The following is a 7,269-nucleotide window of genomic DNA, read 5'->3' as shown; positions in this document are numbered from 1 at the left end:
ACAACTGCACAAGGAGACAACAACTGGAAGCTCATTCCTGGATCTCTGCTGGACACTGCCCTATGTGCCTCTTTTCTCTGCTGATTTTAATGTGTGTCTTTTCACTGTAATAAACTATAACCATGAGTATAAGAGCTTTTAGTGAGTTCTGTGACTCCTAGCAAATTATTGAACCTACAGGTGATCTTGGGGACCCTTGAACTTGCAGTTAGTGTCAGAAGTGAAAGTGGTCTTGGGGGCTCTCAAACATTGCATTGCTGATTTATTTGTTGTGAGGATTAAACAAGATAATTAAGTCTATAGTGAAACTTCTTGGTAATGTAGAACCTCTCACTACATTAGATGGAGCTGGAATGATCGATAGAAGTTAACAATAAATTGCATTTGTTTAGTTCTAAAAATATTCCCAAGCATTTTCAACCAAGAAATTCTGAAATTTTAAAGGACAAAGTATTGATATTACTACAACTAACCTCGGTTATGATACAAGAAATGGCAAAACGAAGAAGAACTCTACATGAGTCGATAAAACTATCATTTCTTTAATCAATCCTATCAAAGGTCTTTTCGGCCTTGAAGTAGTAGTCACTATTTCTGGCTACGGTACAGCACCCTCCTTACTGACTTCTTTTAACTCTGCCCACAGCTTTGTAAATAATCCCTTTATTCTCCACATTCACCCTGTTTGAGTGGCCATTATTATCTAGCTGGACCAGACTGATACAGTGATTGGCACTATCACATATGATCACAGAATCTTCTCAGCACTGAGCTCCAGGTTGTAACTATGAATTGATTAAAGTTGACATTTGAAATGCATTTGTCATTCTTAGATTTGGGATGATATTCCTCTTGGTTTGAGCCTCCACCAAGAAACATGAAAACCATGCCTTATTATTGGACACTTGATGGCTCTCTCAATTTCAGTTCACTGAGGAAAAACTTCTAGTTAAACCACGTCTCAGGTACACCACTCTACCTGTGGCCTCAGTAAAGGGAATTTTAGCCCAATATATCTGTCTGTTAATATAACCTTGACAACCACCAAGATGCCCTGTGACCCAATGAACTTCTGCATCATACCTCTTTGTTTGAGTCACCTGCCTCTATACCTCAAATGTCCTCAGAGACCAGGCAGGTAAGCCAAAATAAGGCAGTGGTATAAATAAGAGACAGTTCTGATTTCTGATATGTCAGAGAAAAGACTTCAGAAAATCCATTCCTCCATGAAAGAAATGAGAACACTGACAAAAGCGGTTAAAATCAACTATTTCAAAACTTTGAAAATTAATCAAAGGCTTACAATAACTGGAAGAGCAGTCATTCAATAAAAATGACTGAATCTCTATGAGAACAGTGAGCTTTGTGGTGTTTTAACTCGCTCTATTTCCATCCCACTCTCAAAAAGAATAAAACACTTAGGAATAAGTGTATCAAAAAATTGCAAGTCTTTTAAACTGAAAACTATAAAATATTGTTGAAAGAAATTAGAGGATCTAAATAAGTGGAAAGAACATGCATGTTCATGGATTGGTACAACTGATATTGTTAAAATGCAACACTCCCCAGACTGGTTTACAGAGTCAACACAGTACGTTTCAAAATCCTAGGTGCCTTCTTTTGCAGAAATCAAAGCTGATCCCAAAATTCATATGGAAATGCAAGGGGCCCAGAATAGCCAAACAATCTTGAAAAAGAACAACAAAGTAAGTACTCACACTTCCTAGTTTCAAAACTTACCACAAAGCTACAGTAAATCAAGACGGTGTGGTACTAGGATAAGGATAGACATATAGACCCATGGAATAGAATTGAGATTCCAGAAATAAACTTATACATCTATGCTCAATTGATTTTCAAGAAGTATGCCAAGACAATTCAAAGGGGAAAGAATAGTCTTTTCAACAAATGGTGCTAGGCAGCTGGATAACCACATACAAAAGAATGAAGCTGGACCTCTTTTTTACACCTAACAAAAATCAATTCAAAATGGGTCACTGATCTAAATGTAAGAGCAAAAATTATAAAACTTGTAAAAATAAAACATAGGTATAAGTCTTTATCATCTTGGATTAGTCAATGGTTTCTTAGATATGACACCAAAAACACAAGGAACAAAAGAAAACATAGACAATCAGACTTTATCAAAACTTAAAGCATTTGTGCTTCAGAGAACACCATCAAGAAAGTAAAAAGTCAACCCACTGGAGAAAATATTTGCAAATCATATGAGAGACTTTTATCCAAAACATAAACAATTTGTAAACTCAACAATAAAAAAAAAAAGGCCCATTTAAAAAAAAACGGGCAAATGATTTGAATAACTATTTCTCCAAGAAAGCTATATAAATGGCCAATAAACACATGAAAAGATTCTTAACATCTTGGGTCATTAGGGAAATGCAAATCAAAACCACAATGAAAAGCCACTCCATACCCCCTAGGATGGTAAAATAAAAAAGAAGACAAGTGCTATTGAGAATGTGGAGAAATTGGAACCCTCATTCATTGCCGGTGGGTTTATAAAATGGTGCAGCCACTGTAAAAACAGTTTGGCAGTTCATCAAAAAGTTAAACACAGAGTTATCATACAACCCAGCAATCCCACTCGTAGATATATACCCAAGAAAACGGAAAACATGTCCACACAAAAACGTGTACACAAATGTTCCTGGCAGTGTTATTTATGAGGCAGAAGGCAGAAACAACCCAAATATCCATCAATTTTTGAATAAACCAAATGAAGTACAGATCTTCCTTGACTTACAGTGGTGTTAAGTCTCAATAAACCCATCTTAAGTTGAAAATAGAAGTCGAAATGCATTTAATAAACCTAACCTACCGACTATCATAGCCCAGTCTACCTTAAAGGTGCTCAGAACATTTACATTAGCCTACAATTGGGCAAAATCATCTAACAGAGCCTATTTTATAATAAAGTGTTGAATATCTCATGTAACTCATTGAATGCTGTACTGAAAGTAAAAAAAGAATGGGTGTATGGGTACAGAATTGTTGTACATGTATTGGTTGTTTACCCTTGTGATCATGTGGCTGATGGTTTCTGCTGAATGCGTATCACTTTCACACCACCTAAAGTCAAAAAATGCTTAAGCTGGGGGCCATCTGTATACGCATCCAATGGAAGATTTATCAGCCATAAAAAGAAATGAAGTACAGATACATGTTACGGCATGGACAAATGTTGAAAATATTATGCTAAGTGAAAGAAGTCAGACAAAAAAGGTCACAAGTTATATGATTCCATTTGTAGGCAATGTCCCAAATAGGCAAATCCACAGAGACAAAAAGAAGATTAGTGGTTGCCAGGGGCTGGGGGTGGGAGAGAAGGAGTGAGGAGTGACTGCAAGGTAAGAGGTTTTTTCTGAGGTGATGAAAATGTTCTGCAATTAGATAGTGGTGATCAACGCACAGCACTGAATTCTACACTTTAACATGGTGAATGGGGGGGGGGTATAAATTAGGAGTTTGGGTTTAACATATACACACTATTATATAAAAAATAGATAACCAACAAGGACCTACTGTGTAGCACAGGGAACTATACTCAATATTTTGTAATAACGTATAAGGAAAAAGAATCTGGAAAAGTATATACACACACATATATATATGAATCACTGTGGTGTACTTCTGAAACTAATACAACATTGTAAATCAACTATACTTCAATTTTAAAAAGGTGCATTTTTATTGCATGTGAATTATATCTCAATGAAGTTGTTATTACAAAAAAGACAATAGGCAGTGCTTAAATCTATAGAAAGCTCTGGAGTTCAGGCCCCTTCTAAAGATATAATTCAGAGACATTAAATATACAGGGCTCGTTAAATAAAATACAGATTCAGACTTAAGCCCCAAGTAAGCATCCTCTAAGAAGGTCTTTATCTCATCACACCAGCCCTCTTAGAGATTCTGACCTCTCAACTGGGAAGGAGAAAGGGAGGGGTTTTCCTCTGAAGTGAGTCATCACCTCTTGGCTGTCACCCCCTTTGTCTCCCATATGTGGGACCTGGTCAGGAGAACACCAAGAGTGAACCTGAGGTGTCTCCCTGTCACGTTACTCCCTTCTTTGTTGCCCCCTTGCCCACCTGGGATTACTGATTCCAGCTCCAGTAGGGTGGCTTAATCAAATCTAACCCAACCATCCTTCTAATCTTCTTGGAAATCTTGAATCCTCTCAAAACCAAGTCCCAGCTTCCTCAGGAGCTACCCAATCACTCTCATCTTCCTTATTGGCCCGTGGTGCCTCGTACCTCAGGCACGTGAAGCACAACTGGCCACAAGAAACTTCAACTGTCATACCAGCTCGTAGAATAATACTCCTCTCATAATAAGCACTTACATCCTCAGTTTACCAAAAAATAAAATTAAATTGACACAGGCAAAATGTTCAAGAATTTGTGTGGTGTGTGTCTGAAGCGAAATGATCCTAGACTTACAGACACTTTGACTAGAATCATCTGACAGTAATCCCTTCTCAGGGGGCTAAAAAAAAAAATATCCTGAACATTTCTGGGGAGGCAGCTTGGACCAAACCTGAACCAAATGCCGAAAAACCTGATTTCTAACCAAGGCAGGTCTTGGAGCAGGTTATCTCATCTATATAAACATCAGTTTTCTATTCCATGAAGTGAGAACGATTATATTCAGCTCTGCCTAAGTCACAGGTGATCTCGAGGATGAACTGGAAACAAAAATTGATTGGAAAGTGCTTTAAAATTCGTAAAGCATCAGACAGATGTGAGGTTTCATGACATCTTTGAAGTCATGATTCTATGAAAATTTTAATAGGCAAATAAAAATGGTTGTTTAAATAACTAGGACAATTCCTTGGTTACAGTGAAGCACTGTTTTAAAGGGAGAAAAAAGAATACTACTGAATGCACTTATTTTCATATATATATGAAATACATTCCTTCCTAGGCCACAGGGTAGTTTGTAAGTCAGTGTCATGCTGACATTTCTCATCACACCAATCACACCTAAGTTGCTAGAGTCTAAAAGAATTCAGTGACAGCAACGGAAGGGTGTCCCACTGCCTGATGGTCGAGTGGGAAGTTCCTTTCTTCATCTTGCTTCTAACGTTATTACCAGTAAATTCACACAGTACAAAAACACCTGGTAATTCTCTGCTACTTTAGTCTTATATTGTATTGCAGTGCTGCCAGCTATCAAAAAAAGTCAAAATTACATTTTCAGGGAAGGGAGAGGGAAAGGAGGTAAAATTTCCTACTACCTGTACAAAAATGTTGTAGAAATCATGAGAGGTTAATTATAAAAATAACTTTGCATATTCCTTTAAAAGTACATATTTCTTTTTAAAATACTAGTTATTTTAGTGCTTTGTAAAAAAAAAAAACACCATGTAAAGAAGAGTAGCAAGTTTATTAACTCAGACCTGTTGCTACACAGCTGATATTTTCTGGTTTTGCCATCCAGGATTCCACCTCTCAGAATCTGAATTGGGCTGGAACCCAAGTAACTTGTTGGAAACACACAAATCTGTGAAAGAGTTCAGCCTGGTGACTCCTCCTCGTCAGCTTAAACTGTGGGGAAAGGTGAAGTAGCCCCACTGGGTTTTAGAAGAAAAAAAGTTCCTTTTCAAAGGCCCCTTCCCTTGTGATGTGGGTGGAGAGGAAGCCTGGGTGGAGGGTGGGCTGGGACTCACGAAGACCAGACAGGGTTCCTGACGTTCTTGGGAACTTCCTGAGAGCCGTGAGAGGTGAGGCCCAGTCCCTGGAGGGACAGTCCGCCGGTCAGCTCTGGCCGTACCCAGGGCCGCCTGCCAAGGGAACTGTTTTTATTGTTACCAAATGTCACTCCACCCAAGGCAGGATTTTCAAAGATTCCTTAGATGAATGGAAACTTCTGGTTGCTCCTTGTTTTCCAAAGTGTGTTATGACAGGCATTTGATCTGTTCCTCCTTTGTAATTCAGGAAAAATTCCTCAGGGCCTAGAGGGTGACCTTTAACAGAAAGCAGCGGACATTGTTATTCCCTTCCCCACGGTTTCAGGGTCTCTGCTGGGCTGAGAGATTCATTTTCTCACAGATGCATCCATGTTTTAGGCTATTCAAGGAGGAAGAGAAAACCCCTCATTGCTCTGAATATTTCCTTGTCCGATTTTGAGCCCTCCAAATAGGAAGATGGGGTGGGTTGAGACTGGGAAAAGTATAAGCTGGGCCGCAGCCCCCAGGGAGTGAGAGGTACCACCCAGCTCGGACCACCACTGGGGGCTGCCAGCCTTCCCCAGGGTGCTGGCTTATGTTGGGTTTTTAGGGGAAAGGCAGGCCTATCTTACTCAGCACCCCTAACCTCCACAGCCATCTATGCTGGGAAAGGGGTCAGGGACACCTGGGCCTGGCATCTGCTCTGGTGCTGGGTCCGGAGGGGGCAGAGAGTACGTTGATGCGTCCAATCCCCAGTTCCTACTGGCTTTGGGGAAAGGGCTCCACCCCACACCCATCCCAGAGCAAATGCGACAGTCTGGAGGTTTCAAGCAGGGGGAGGCCGGGTGCCTGCAGGAGCCACACCTGCTGTCACAGTTGTCAGCTTCTCGCCTCTAGTAAATTTCAGACATGCCGGTGGTGGGCGAGGGCCGAGGTAGCCACGGCGGCGTCTCCCGGGAGGGTGACATCAGTGCCAGAAACACAGTGGCTTTGCCAGGAAGCTAATCCCACAGTGTGGGTGGGCGCGGGAGTGGGCTCTTGCCTGGGGAGCAGCTGTGCTGGCTGCCGTGGGAAGAGCTGAGTCTAGGGAAGCAGCAGAGCAGGTTTCCGAGTTCCAGCTCAGTCACCTTCCAGCTGTGTGACCTTGAGAATGTCACCTAAGCTCTCATTCCTTCATCTGTTAGACGATGATAACGCAAACAGCTACATCAGATGGTCCTAGTGAGGAATAAATGAGATGATGCATGTGGAATGCTTTGTAAACAATAATAACTGCTAACATGTATTGAAGGTGCCGTGTGCCCGGTACTATTCACAGGTCTTACTGGAATCCTCACCAGCCCTTTGAAGTAGGTTACTATGATTATACCCATTAAAATGGGATAATAGATAAGGCACACGGGACACAGAGATCAGTAACTCGCCTCTGGTCAAACTCTTCATATGCACTGGAGCTGGTATTCAAACCCAGGTAGTCTGATTCCAAGTCTGCCCTCTGGTCCTAGCAATAACGTTATAATGTGGGAAATTTCGATGTGCATATTCAGCTTTGAGGTTTCCTTCCTCCTTAACCTGAT

Source organism: Balaenoptera musculus, chromosome 13 (genome assembly GCF_009873245.2).
Source record: "Balaenoptera musculus isolate JJ_BM4_2016_0621 chromosome 13, mBalMus1.pri.v3, whole genome shotgun sequence".
In the NCBI taxonomy this organism is placed as follows: domain Eukaryota; kingdom Metazoa; phylum Chordata; class Mammalia; order Artiodactyla; family Balaenopteridae; genus Balaenoptera; species Balaenoptera musculus.
Note: the sequence above shows the minus strand (reverse complement) of the source record.